This window comes from Elgaria multicarinata, chromosome 3, assembly GCF_023053635.1.
Source record: "Elgaria multicarinata webbii isolate HBS135686 ecotype San Diego chromosome 3, rElgMul1.1.pri, whole genome shotgun sequence".
NCBI lineage: Eukaryota > Metazoa > Chordata > Lepidosauria > Squamata > Anguidae > Elgaria > Elgaria multicarinata.
In genome coordinates this window covers 173383347-173397624 of record NC_086173.1, presented here as the reverse complement: position 1 = coordinate 173397624, position 14278 = coordinate 173383347, and the positions used below count along the sequence as shown (strand labels likewise).

General features: G+C 45.7%; 1 pseudogene; it reads right to left on the bottom strand.

The window, feature by feature from the left end:
- LOC134395799 (zinc finger protein 850-like) overlaps positions 1-14278 on the bottom strand; it is a 229615-nt pseudogene that overhangs the window by 15933 nt on the left and 199404 nt on the right.

Here is a 14278-nt window from a genome sequence, read left to right as displayed (position 1 = left end):
CGTGGCCACACACTTCTATTTCTTAAGAAACACTCTCTCAGACAACATTTGGGTTTGGGGCTTTTTACTACAAATCATTAGCATACAATACTAAATACAAGGTGTCTAAGGGAAGTCAAGAACATTTTTGCCAATTCTCCATGATAGCATCAAACTCACCAGGTTGACCTGGGCCCAATGCTCTTCAACATTTTTATTAATGACTAGCTGTACCCTGCCACGCGTTGCTGTGGCTCAGTCTGGTTAAATTGAAAAGAAAGAAAAGACAAAGCGGATGTTTCTAATATGTTTAATTTCACAATGCTTGTGGATATACAATATTTTTAGTTGTTCCATTGTCTGTGTAGATATAGAGATTGTCTGGTTTGCCGATTCTAGAACACGCAACATATAATTGTCCATGTGAGAAGCAATCTGTGTCTAGATCTAAACCGCACAATTCTAAAGATTGGCCCTGAGCTTTGTTGATGGCGATTGCAAACGCCAATCGAATTGGGAATTGCAATCTCTTAAATTGAAATGGCATATCTGTTGGAATCATAGGAATGCGAGGAATGAGGACATCTTCACCTTTGAAAGGTCCACTGTCACAGGTGTGACATCTATATTCACTCAGCCAATTGTGAGAGAACATGCAAATAGGAGAGGAGGCAGAGGCAATGGATTGGCCTACTGTTTGGTTTTTTAAAAAGGATGTTTTTACGGTGAGGAGGTTAGTGGAAACTCCTGGCAGTTACCTTTCTTCAGAACGTGTAACTGTAACAGGTGTGACATCTATATTCACTCAGGCAATTGTGAGAGAACATGCAAATAGGAGAGGAGGCAGAGGCAGTGGATTGGCCTACTGGTTGGCCACGTCACAATGACCTATAAGAGCAAATAGGAGAGAACATGCAAATAGGAGAGGAGGCAGAGGCAGTGGATTGGCCTACTGGTTGGCGATGTCACAATGACCTATAAGAGCAAATAGAACATGCAAATAGGAGAGAAGGCAGGGGCAGTGGATTGGCCTACTGGTTGGCGATGTCACAATGATCAGCAGGACTGGTTTTGAGGAGGCCTATTTTTTCGATTTTAAGACAAACTTTTGTCCCCATATAGAACATAGTTACATAACAACGCTTGCGTATTCGAATGCAACGTTGTGTCAAAATTTCAAAGCGATCGGTGAAGAACTTTCGGAGATATAACATCTGTTTCGAATGAACATTTACATTTTTATTTATATAGATTTGGACGAGGAGGTGCAGGGAACGCTTATCAAATTTGCAGATGACCCAAAATTGGGTGGGATAGCTAATACCCTGGAAGACAGAAACAAACTCCAAAGTGATTTTGATAGGCTGGAGTGCTGGGATGAAAACAACAGAATGAAATTTAACAAGGATAAATGCCAAGTTCTACATTTAGGAAATAGAAACCAAATGCACAGTTACAAGATGGGGCATACTTGGCTCAGCAATACTACAAAGGAGAAGGATCTTGGAACTGTTGTAGGTCGCAAGCTGAATAGGAGCCAACAGTGCGATATGGCTGCAAGAAAGGTAAATGCTATTTTGGGCTGCATTAATAGAAGTATAGCTTCCAAATCACGTGAGGTCCTGGTTCCTTTCTATTCAGCCCTGGTTAGGCCTCATCTAGAGTATTGCGTCCAGTTCTGGGCTCCACACTTCAAGAAGGATGCAGACAAGCTGGAGCGTGCTCAGAGGAGGGCAACCAGGATGATCAGGGGTCTGGAAGAAAGCCCTATGAAGAGAGTCTGAAAGAACTGGGCATGTTTAGCCTGGAGAAGAAAAGATTGACGGGAGGCATGATAGCACTCTTCAAATGCTTAAAAGGTTGTCACACAGAGGAGGGCCAGGATCTCTTCTCGATCCTCCCGGAGTGCAGGACACGGAATAACGGGCTCAAGTTACAGGAAGCCAGATTCCAGCTGGACATCAGAAAAAACTTCCTGACTATTAGAGCAGTACAATAGAACGAGTTACCTAAGGAGGTTGTGGGCTCTCCCACACCAGAGTCATTCAAGAGGCAGCTGGACAAGCATCTGTCAGGGATGCTTTAGGGTGGATTCCTGCATTGAGCAGGGGGTTGGACTCGATGGCCTTAGAGACCCCTTCCAACTCTACGATTCTATGATTCTGATCCAGCATCAGGGCTCCTCTTCCGTCAGTTCAATGGCCTTGTAGGTCCCTTCCAACTCTGGTATTCTATGATTCTATGACTCTGCAGGCAACTCGTTCAGAAAAGCTAACCCTGAACAATTCCCTTACCCTGTTGCATGTTCTGGGTCTCCAATATATACATTTTTGGATGGTAATAAAATGTGTTAACTAGTTTTATCACAGTTTATATTTTTTATCTAAGAATTCATAACAATTCCACTTTAAAACTTTATATGTCTAAATAAGATGACTGAATTTTGTCGATTTTTAAAATCAAGATTAATGCCCCTAACGTACTTATATAAACATGTTTAGCTTTCTTTGACATGTTATTGACACAAAAATATTTCCTTAATATCATACTTTCTTTAAGCTTGTTATGTTATACATATTTCATTGAAATCTACAATCTGGGATGAGGCTTTTAGTAACTGATCTGACGGCCCACCTGATTTCATTATCTGGCTTCATCTTTCCACACGATGAGCATTTATTCAGCTTCTGTCCCATGTGAACCATTTCATGGAACTTAAGTTGGTACCTCTGACAGAAGCTCTTTCCACATACTGAGCATTTTAATTAATTTATTTATTTATTACATTTTTATGCTGCCCAATAGCCGAAACCATTTATATGGCTTCTCCCCTGTGTGAACCATTTCACTTCTGGAGATTAGACTCCTCTGTCAATCCTGGATCAGAAGGTTATACTGGGCTGCACGACGCATTGGGATCTCAGTTTTCGTCCCAGCATTCTCTTGGGAGCATTATAGAATTTCTTAATTGAGCAGCAGGGCTAAGATGCTGCGAATATGGAAGAGTTGCCTGATCTTCCACAGCAAATTTCTTAATGCACTGCTGGCCACGTGCTTCTTCCACAAACAAATTGGAACCAGTTACCTAGGGAGGTTGTGGGCTCTCCCACACTAGAGGCCTTCAAGAGGCAGCTGGACAACCCTCTGTCAGGGATGCTTTAGGGTGGATTCCAGCATTGAGCAGGGGATTGGACTCGATGGCCTTGTAGGCCCCTTCCAACTCTACTATTCTGATTTGATGAATTTTATAAGAACATTACAAGAACCTTATATGATGCAAAATGTCATACTGTCCCATTTTCAAAGGTTTAAAGAATGGCACTTTACCAACCTCTCTCAGTTAACAATGTCCTGTGGAGAGTCCAGCTATGGAATTCACTACCACAAGATGGCCACTAACTGGGGCCATGGCTAGACCCGGCCTATATCCCAGGATTGTCCCGGGATCATCCCTGTGCATCCAAATGACACACAAGGGATCCATGGAGCAGGCAGGGACGACCCCTCCATTTGCCTGGGATAATCCTTAGGTCTAGCTAAAGCCTGGGATGGCTTTAAAAGGGAGTTAAGACAAATACTTGGAGGAAGCGATCAATGGGTACGAGTTCTGAGGGCTCTATGCTACCTCCAGAAGTAGAGGCAGTTAGCCTAAGCACACCAGTTGCTGGGGAACATGGGCGGGAGGGTGTTGCTGCACTCGTGGCCTCCTTGCGGTTTTTCCAATGGACAGTTCGTTGGCCACTGAACGGACGGAATATTTTCAACTCCGATTTCAAGCCACAGGTCGCTGAGAAGAGCAGTGTTGTTTTTGCTGGGCCAATTTCTTGTTGCTTATCGCAGTTCTCCACACCTTGCTTGTCTGTCCCTGTGTCACGTCTAGCGCTGGGTTGGAAGAAGGTGTTTCAGGTGATCAATCAGAATCAGACTCTGAAGTAGACGAGTCGGCACCAGAAACAGACCAGCCTGTACCAGTGGGGGAGGAAGCTCTCACGGGCTCTTCACCAGCTGGGGGTGAACCCTCTCCAGAGCTTAACTCATCAAGGGCAAATAATACACCAACAGTGGGAAACCAACATTCTTCTGAAGGAGAGAGCACTGACAGGCTAGCCGATCCAAGAGTATGCCACAGACTAAAACCGGCGGAGCGAAAGGAAGGCGAGAGAAAGTCTGCCCGGCTCGCATCGCGTCAGAAGCTGCCTCAGAAGACAATTGTCTCGCTTAGTTTGCATAGTTTTACCTAGGGGAAAGTCCCTAGAGATCCGACTCTCTTCAGGTGGGAAGGGATGTTATTGCTTAAATAAAGCTTTGTGGAATACTTAGCAGGCCTCATTATTGTCTCCCAAGAAGGCAGGAGGTTCTGAGAAACACGACGCCCTGTAGGGCAATGCACTCTTCGTGGAGCTACAGACAGTCTCCTCCTTCTCCACCATGCTGGTTTCTCCGTCCTTGCTTCTCTTCTCTCCTCCTTCACTCTCGTTCTGTGTCTGCCTACTCTTTCGCTCCAACTACCTTCCCTTTTCAACTGGCATGCCCCTCTCCCCCTTTACACAATCCACCTTCCAAGGTCCTTAGAGGCAGACATTCCACCTGGATTTCTAGAGTCAAGGTATGGCCTCCTAAGCCACAGGTCTAAAGTCTCCACTGTGACAGGAGATTGGCCCTGAAGCTCACTGGATGACATTGGGCAGTTACTACACTCTAAGCATTTAAACAGTTTTCTGTGTGTATTCTTTGATGTCTTTTACAGCTTCCACTATAATTGAAAGTCTTTTCACAGTGAGCATTCATAAGGCTTCTCCCTTGTGTAAATTCTTTGATGTGAATTAAGGAGGGAGCTCCAACTGAAACTCTATCTATACTCTGAGCATTTATAGGGCTTTTCACCTGTGTGTATCCTTTCATGTGCCTTAAGCGAAGAGCTCTGACTAAAACACTTCCCACACTCTGAGCATTTATAGGGCTTCTCGCCTGTGTGCATCCGTTCATGTGCCTTAAGTGAAGAGCTCTGACTAAAACAATTTCCACACTTTGAGCATTTATACGGCTTCTCCCCTGTGTGAACTCTTTCATGCACCTTAAGATGGCAGCTCTGACTGAAGCTCTTTCCACAGGCTGAACATTTAAAAGGTTTCTCTCCTGTGTGAATTAATTGATGTTTTTTAAGGTGGGTGGTCAGACTGAAGCTCTTTCCACATTCTGAGCATTTATAGGGCTTCTCCCCCAAGTGAACTGTTTGATGAACGTTAAACTGAAATCTCCAACTGAAGCTCTTTCCACACTCTAAGCATTTAAAGGGCTTCTCCCCTGTGTGAATTCTTTGATGACGTTTAAGGTCAGTGCTACGACTGAAGCTCTTTCCACACTCTGAGCATTTATACGGTTTCTCTGCCATGTGAACACTTTCATGCAGCTTAAGTTGGTACCTCCGACAGAAGCTCTTCCCACACGCTGAGCATTTATATGGCTTCTGCCCCATGTGGACCATTTCATGGAATTTAAGTTGGGCCCGCCGACCGAAGCCCTTTCCGCACTCTGAGCATTTATACCGTTTCTCCCCTGTGTGAATCATTTCATGCAACTTCAGTTTGTAGCCTTCGCTAAAGCTCTTCCCGCACACTGAGCATTTAAACGGCTTCTCCCCAGTGTGACCTCTTTCATGCAACTTAAGGTGGTAGCTCTGACTGAAGCTCTTTCCACATTCTAAGCATTTATATGGCTTTAGGTGGATTTTTTTATGTGAGTTAAGGGTAGACATCCAACTGTAACTCTTGCCACACTCAGGGCATTTATACGGCTTCTCTCCCGGGTGAACCATTTCATGCACCTTAAGTTGGTGACTCCGACTGAAGCTCTTTCCGCACTCTGAGCATTTATACGGCTTCTCTCCTGTGTGATCTCTTTTGTGCAACTTAAGTTGATAGAGCCGACTGAAACTCTTTCCACACTCAGGGCATTTATATGGCTTCTCTCCAGTATGAACTCTTTCATGCACCTTAAGTTGGTGGCTCTGACTGAAGCTCTTTCCACACTCGGAACATTTATACTCTCCTGTGTGAATCCTGTGATGCCTTTTAAGCTGGAAGGTGTGACAGAAACTCCTTCCACATTCTGAGCATTTATACGGCTTCTCCCCAATGTGAATTGCTTCATGTGACTGAAGTTTGCCCTTTCGACTGAAGCCCTTTCCGCACTCTGCGCATTTATAAGGCTTCACATCTGTGTGGATTATTTGATGTTGTTTAAGGTTGGCGCTCTGAACAAAGCTCTTTCCACATTCGGGACATTCATAAGGCTTTTCCCCTGTATGAATCATTTGATGTTGTTTAAAGCTGGAGCTGTCATTGAAGCCCTTTCCACACACTGAGCATTCGTAGGGCTTCTCCCCTGTGTGCATTCTTTGATGACGTTTAAAGCTGGAGCTCTCACTGAAGCCCTTTCCACACTCTGAGCATTTGTAGGGCTTCTCCCGTGTGTGAATTCTTTGATGGCGTTTAAAGCTGGAGCTGCGACTGAAGCTCTTTCCACACTCTGAACATTTATACAGCTTCTCCCCTGTGTGAATTCTTTGGTGTGAGTTAAGGCCAGAGCTCTCACTGAAGCTCTTTCCACACTCTGAGCATTTGTAGGACTCCTCTCGTGTGTGAATTCTTTGATGACGTTTACAGCTGGAGCTGGAACGGAAGCGCTTTCCACACTCAGGGCATTTCCACTCTTTCTCTGTATTCTGACTAATTCTTTGGTTTCCTTCCAAAAGTTCTTCTGGCACAGGAATTTCATGGAAGTTAGCCTCTTCAAAAGAAGTGGATTTGTTCTGCCACATCTCTTCATCTTCAGTTTTCCATTCCTGCTCTTTCCCATTGTAATTCCTCCTCCTTACATCAGCTGAAAAATAAATGAAATGAGACATTATCCTCAATTCAGGGAACAACCCAATGATTTGCTGTTTTGGTTAACAGAGGAAAAGTACTTAGTTGGGAGCAGATCCTTACAAATACATTACATCATCTCTGAAAATGAAAATGAGAGTAATGAGTTTTTAATGGATACCCATTTATTTAATATGCCAGTATTTATCAGCTATTTATTTATTTATTACATTTCTATACCGCCCAATAGCCGGAGCTCTCTGGGTGGTTCACAAAAATTAAAAACATTCAAAGTATAAAACAACAGTATAAAACTATAATATAAAATACAATATAAAAGCTCAACCAGATAAAAACAGCACCAATGCAAAATTACAAATTTAAAACACCAAGTTAAAATTTATATATAGATAGTTAAAATGCTGGGAGAATAAAAAGGTCTTCACCTGGCGTCTAAAAGCATATAATGTGGGTGCCAAGCGAACCTACTTAGGGAGCTCATTCCACAGCCGGGGTGCTACAGCAGAGAAGGCCCTGCTCCTCCTGGTAGCCACCTGCCTCACTTCCTTTGGCAGGGGCTCGCGGAGAAGGACCCCTGAGGATGACCTTAGGGTCCAGGCAGGTACATATGGGAGGAGGCGTTCCTTCAGATAGCCTGGCCCCAAGCTGTTTAGGGCTTTAAATGTTAATACCAGCACTTTGAATCGGGCCCAGACCTGGACTGGCAGTCAATGAAGCTGGAAAAGGACTGGCGTGATGTGGTCTCATTGGCCAGTCCCTGTTAGTAACTATGCTGCCCTGTTTTGTACCAGCTGAAGTTTCCAGACCGTTTTCAAGGGCAGCCCCACGTATAACGCATTGCAGTAATCCAAACGAGAGGTTATCAGAGCATGGATAACTGTAGCTAGGCTATCTCTGTCCAGATAAGGGTGCAGTTGGTATATCAGCCTAAGCTGATAAAAGGTGCGCTTTGCCACTGAGTTCACCTGTGCCTCAAGTGACAGTTCTGGATCCAAGAGCACCCCCAAACTATGAACCCAATCCTTTAGGGAGAGTGCAACCTCTTCCAGGACAGGGCAAACATCACCTCGCCGGACAGATGAACCACCCACTAATAGTACCTCCGTCTTGTCTGGATTGAGTCTCAGTTTAAGACATCAATTGTTCAAGATGGCTCAAAGCAATAGGAAACAATTGCAATAAAACAAGAATTCAAAATAAAAATCAGACAGTGCCCACCTTTCGTCACTCTTGCCAGAAAACTCGGAAGCCAGTGGGAAAAGTCAACTCAATGCAAGGGAAAACTCCACAGAGCCCACCACACAACACAACACTTGTGTAGGACCTCTCCTCTGCACAGTGTGGATATTCAGCATGGAGTGTTTTCTATAAAAACCCTCCACTGTTGAGTAGAGTTTTTCCTCCAGAAAACACATTTCTCAATGGAGTTTTTATTACCACCGTTGAGAAACGTGTTGTCTGAACTGAGCACATAAGTATCATCTGATAAGTATGCCTGAGACTTGGTCCTGCGTGGAAATTCATGATACTGAGAATGGAAAGAGGATTTTAGGATCTCTCAGCCCAGGGAAGGAGACAGCCTTACCCAGGAAGGCCAGATTCCTGAAGTTCTCCTCCATGACGTCCCTGTGCAGAGCCCTCTGGCCTGGATCCAGAAGAGCCCACTCCTCCTCCGTGAAACGCACAGCCACCTCCTCCAAGGTCACTGGAGCCTGGAAGAGGAAGAGGTTCTCTGAGCAGGTAACGCAAGACAGACAGTAATGGGGAGGTGGTTGGAGGTCCTCCTGCAGGATCCAGCGCTCCATGAATGACATTCAAAGCCTTCTTGGAAGCCACAAGTGATAGATGCTACTTCCAGGCTCAGGGGGACTTGCAGGGGACGGAGGCCTCCAGGCCTCCCTTACCTGTTCCGCCAGCCCGGAAGATCTTTCCAGACTACCACAAAGAGGAGAAGGCCGAGAAGGACCTCCCAGAGTCCTCCCGCTCTCTCTGAGTGTCGCTCCATCTCCTAAGAGGAAGACAAAGTAAGAAGGTGGAGAGATACTTCGTAACTCATAAGTATTTTGCATTTAAATTCCAAGAGTGGATTCCATCTGTCTCCAGATAACTTTTGTTCGTAATTGAGCTTATACAAAGCAACCCATGGATGTCAGGCATAGCAGGCAGAAAGTGGCCATTTTGAAAGATGCCCCATTGGTCCTTACCTGAAGAGGTGGTCCCTCCTTCCGCCTCCTGCACCATCTCCCCGAATGGCGGACTCTCTTCTATGCCCGACACTTTCATTCCTTCAGCGACATCCATGGCCACTTGGGCTAGCATCCCTTGCTCCTGGGAGAGGAGAAAGGAAACCAGGTAATTAATTCCTGTTGTCATTTTAGAAGGAGTCAGGTTTTCCCAAGATTTACTTATTTATTTATTTCACAGAATCATAGAATAGTAGAGTTGGAAGGCGTCTACAAGGCCATCGAGTCCAACCCCCTGCTCAATGAAGGAATCCACATTAAAGCATCCCTGACAGATGGTTCTCCAGCTGCCTCCTGAAGGCCTCTAATGTGAGAGAGCCCACAACCTCCCTAGGTAACTTATTCCACTGTCGTACTGCTCTAACAGTCAGGACATTTTCCTGATGTCCAGCTGAAATGTGGCTTCCTGTCACTTGAGCCCGTTATTCCATGTCCTGCACTCTGGGAGGATCGAGAAGAGATCCTGGCCCTCCTCTGGGTGACAACCTTTTAAGTATTCGAAGAGTGCTATCATGTCTCCCCTCCATCTTCATAGAATCATAGAATAGCACAGCTGGAAGGGACCCACAAGGCCATCGAGTCCAACCCCCTGCTCAATGCAGGAATCCACCCTAAAGCATCCCTGACAGAGGGTTGTCCAGCTGCCTCTTGAAGGCCTCTAGTGTGGGAGAGCCCACAGCCTCCCTAGGTAACTGATTCCACCGTCGCACTGCTCTAACAGTTAGGAAGTTATTCCTGATGTCCAGCCGGAATCTGACTTCCTTTAACTTGAGCCCGTTATTCCGTGTCCTGCACTCTGGGAGGATCGAGAAGAGATCCTGGCCCTCCTCTGGGTGACAACATTTTAAGTATTCGAAGAGTGCTATCATGTCTCCCCTCCATCTTATCTTCTCCAGGCTCAACATGCCCAGTTCTTTCCGTCTCTCTCCTCAAAGGGCTTTGTTTCCAGACCCCTGATCATCCTGGTTTCCCTCCTCTGAACACGCTCCAGCATTCTCAGTGAAGTGGCCAAGTTTGCCGATGACACCAAATTATTTAAGCAAATGGAAAATGTGATTCAATGTAAGCAAGTGCAAAGTGATAGTATCTGAGCAGATCTTGGGGCTGTGGGTGACAGCTCTATGTAAAGGTCCACCCAGTGTGTGGCCGCTGTAAAGAAGGCAAACTCCACGACAGGCATTCAAAGAAAAGGAACTGAGAATAAAACTGTCGGTATCATAATGCCTTTATACAAATCTATGATGCAACCATTAGAAAATTGAGTACTAAAGGCAGTAAGCCTACATACAACAGTTGCTCAGGAACATGGGTAAATCGACAAATTGTTGGCTACTCTCAGCCGGGTCTTTGGCATGTGGGCATACAAGGATCTCTGGATTCAGGCTAATAAATCAACTCTTTGAAATGGGCTAGGGTGTCTCAAACCTCCTCCTAAAATCAAGGAGGAGGAGACGGAAAAGTTCCCAGATGGCCCTTCTCTGCTGGAAGGATTGTACCGCTAGCAGGAAACGGATTCCCTCCTTCCCGTGGACTTCCCAACACACTTCACCTGTAATGCCAGTCCCTCAAGACGAGCCAGACCCACTCTCTTGTGGGCTCTTCATTCTGCAAGGGATGGAGGAACTGGTGGGGATCATTCCTATCTCAACCCCTTGGAGAACCCAGGATGAAATGCTCTCACCTGCTCTTGGTCCTCTGCCTGGCTCAGGAGGAAGCCTTCTGCCAGGGCCACCGCCTGGGAACTGGTCTCCGGCCCACACTCTCTGACCCAGTTCTCCATCTCCAGGGGCAGGACGGCCAGGAACTGCTCCAGGACCACCAGGTCCAAGATCTGCTTCTTGGGGCGCCATTTTGGCTTCAGCCACCGGCAGCAAAGGCGGTGGAGGCGGCTGCAAACCTCTCGGGGGCCCTCGGCCTCCTGGTACTCAAAGTCCCGGAAATGCCGGCACTGCTCCTCCCATTGGGCGCTGCTACCGCTCCGGCTCTCCAGCCTGGTTTCCCCCCAGAGCTCCCCCTTGCTCCCATCCTGGGTGGTGCAGGGGCTTTTTCCTGCCTCAGGACCAGCACAGTCTGGCTCTTCCATCTTCACTCTCAGTTCCATCTCAGCTTCCCGGAGGGCGCGAAGGGTCCCAATTCCAGCCTTCCGACAGGGAGGAGGTCACATCCTGCAAAGGTCACAAGCCCTTCACGCCCGAACCTGGCAAAAGAAGAGGGCAAAACCAAGAGTTCAGATATATAATTTCGAGTATTGTTTTGGGCAGTTTTTAGAGATCTAAAGTCACTATGTTGTCTTCTGTCAGCCTGCTGAAACCCACGACCTACGGATATCTTGGACTTCAGCTCCCATCTGCACCAGGCAGCGTGGCCTGTGGTCACGAATGCTGGGCATTGTAGTCCAAAACATCTGGCGGGCACTAGGTTGGGCGCAGGCTGCTTTAGGAACAAAAACATCCAATGCCCTCTACGTGGGGCAGCCTTTGAAGACGGTTCGGAACCTGCAGCTTGTGCAAAATGCAGCTGGCCAGATTGATAACTGGAACCAGAAGTTTCGAACATATAACACCGATTCTGGCCCGCTTGCATTGGCTGCCTATATGTTCCCGAGCCCAATTCAAGGTGCTGGTTTTAACCTAGAAAGCCTTACACGGCTTGGGACCGCAATACCTGATGGAATGCCTCTCCCAACATGAACCTACCTGTACACTGCACTCAACATCTAAGGTCCTCCTCCTTAGAAGCTCGGAGGATGGCAACAAGGGAGAGGGCCTTTTCAGTGGTGGCCCCCCGACTGTGGAATGATCTCCCCGATGAGGCTCGCCTGGCACCAACATTGTTATCTTTTCGGCGCCTGGTCAAGACTTTTCTCTTCTCCCAGGTATTTAACAACATTTGCTAAGTTTGTTTGTTTTTAATGGACCCCAGAACTGTTGTTTAAATGCATACTGTTGTTTTATACTGTTTTTATGTTTTTGATGGTTTAAAATTCTGTCTACTTTCTCATGTTCACTGTTTTTAACGTTTGTAAACCACCCAGAGAGCTTTGGCTATGGGGCGGTATATAAATTTAATAAATAAATTCTGTTCCTAAAGTTACTTTATGTATGACTAGTTTATTTTTATTTATTTTAAACAACTGCTAACCCACCTCTCCATCCTGATCAAGGCGGGGAACAACAAACAGCATAAAACACATAAAACATTAATCAAAGCACAAGATACATGGTTGAAACTTCCTAAATACATACTAAAAGCATCCTAAAATTCCACTGGATAGCTGATACACTCGGCATTGCCAGATTCTGAGAAAACAGCGATATCCGAATGGGGTGCCTCTAAGCATGTTCAGAGTTCGGCCTCTCAAAGTCACGCTGTTGCTGTTGGAATCCTGGAATGGATCCTGTTTTGTATTTTCCACTATTTTTACTGTTACCCGGGGACCTGACAGAAGTGAGGATTCAGCAGAACACTTAAAGGTCAACGGTGCAGCTGGACTCTAATTGTATAATTGAATTATTGCCTGGGACTGTATTTGCGTTAATTGGTCAATTAGTGATTGCATCAGTTGTACAGGATTTATTATAAAAGTAGCTGTGTTTTGTAAGGTACCTTCCCTTCTCTCATGTTACCCCAACTCGATATATGCTGTGTAATTTGAACGTCTGTGAGTATATTTGTATATAAGTGCCATTGTAAATGTATTTATCTCTGTCAGTATTTATTTATTTATTTATTACTTTTTTATACCGCCCAATAGCCGAAGCTCTCTGGGCGGTTCACAAAAATTAAAACCATCATAAAACAACCAGCAAGTTAAAAATACAAATACAAAATACAATATAAAAAGCACACCAGGATAAAACCACGCAGCAAAATTGATATAAGGTTAAAATACAGAGTTAAAACAGTATAATTTAAATTTAAGTTAAAATTAAGTGTTAAAATACTGAGTGAATAAAAAGGTCTTCAGCTGGCGACGAAAGGAGTACAGTGTAGGAGCCAGGCGGACCTCTCTGGGGAGCTCATTCCACAACCAGGGTGCCACAGCGGAGAAAGGATTACTTTTAAACTGTACCAAGAAATCCTTTGTCTCATTGTGTCTAGCTGTTATAGCTGAGCCGCTGCTACTACTACTACAATTAGTTCAAGCCTGTGCGGCCCAGACAGGTTAATGAGTTTCAGAAATAACACTCTGAACATCCTGAACTAATAACTTTCCAACAGTTGCACGTAGTTAAGATGTTAAAACCACGAACGGCTGGCGGGTGGAGGCACCGCAAAAGGATGCAGCCCATTTATATGGGTTCTTTCCTTTTATGTGGAAATGGGTTGACTAGTCAAGACCAGCCTTACGAGTCGGGGTTGTGAAAAGCATGCAGCAGCCACCCGCCCAGGCACTCACAATGGCCACGAAAGGCCAGTAAGTGTGGCCTCCTGCCCAAGGCATGCTGGGAGTTCCACCCAAGGCATGCTGGGAGTTGTAGGTTTTGATTAAATTCTTTAAAAATACTTAAAACCCAAACTTCTGTGTTTTTAGATTTTTCTGGTGCATTGTACAACCAGACCTATCAGTGTGCCAAATTTCAAGTGTCTTAACTTATCATAGCATCATAGAATAGCAGAGTTGGAAGGGGCCTACAAGGCCATCGAGTCCAACCCCCTGCTCAATGCAGGAATCCACCCTAAAGCATCCCCGACAGATGCTTGTCCAGCTGCCTCTTGAATGCCTCTAGTGTGGGAGAGCCCACAACCTCCCTAGGTCACTGATTCCATTGTCGCACTACTCTAACAGTCAGGAAGTTTTTCCTGATGTCCAGCTGGAATCTGGCTTCCTTTAACTTGAACCCGTTATTCCGTGTCCTGCACTCTGGAAGGATCGAGAAGCGATCCTGGCCCTCCTCTGTGTAACAACCTTTGAAGTATTTGAAGAGTGCCATCATGTCTCCCCTCAATCTTCTCTTCTCCAGGCCAAACATGCCCAGTTCTTTCAGTCTCTCTTCATAGGGCTTTGTTTCCAGACCCCTGATCATCCTGGTTGCCCTCCTCTGAACACGCTCCAGCTTGTCTGCATCCTTCTTGAATTGTGGAGCCCAGAACTGGACGCAATACTCTAGATGAGGCCTAACCAGGGCCGAATAGAGAGGAACCAGTACCTCATGTGATTTGGAAGCT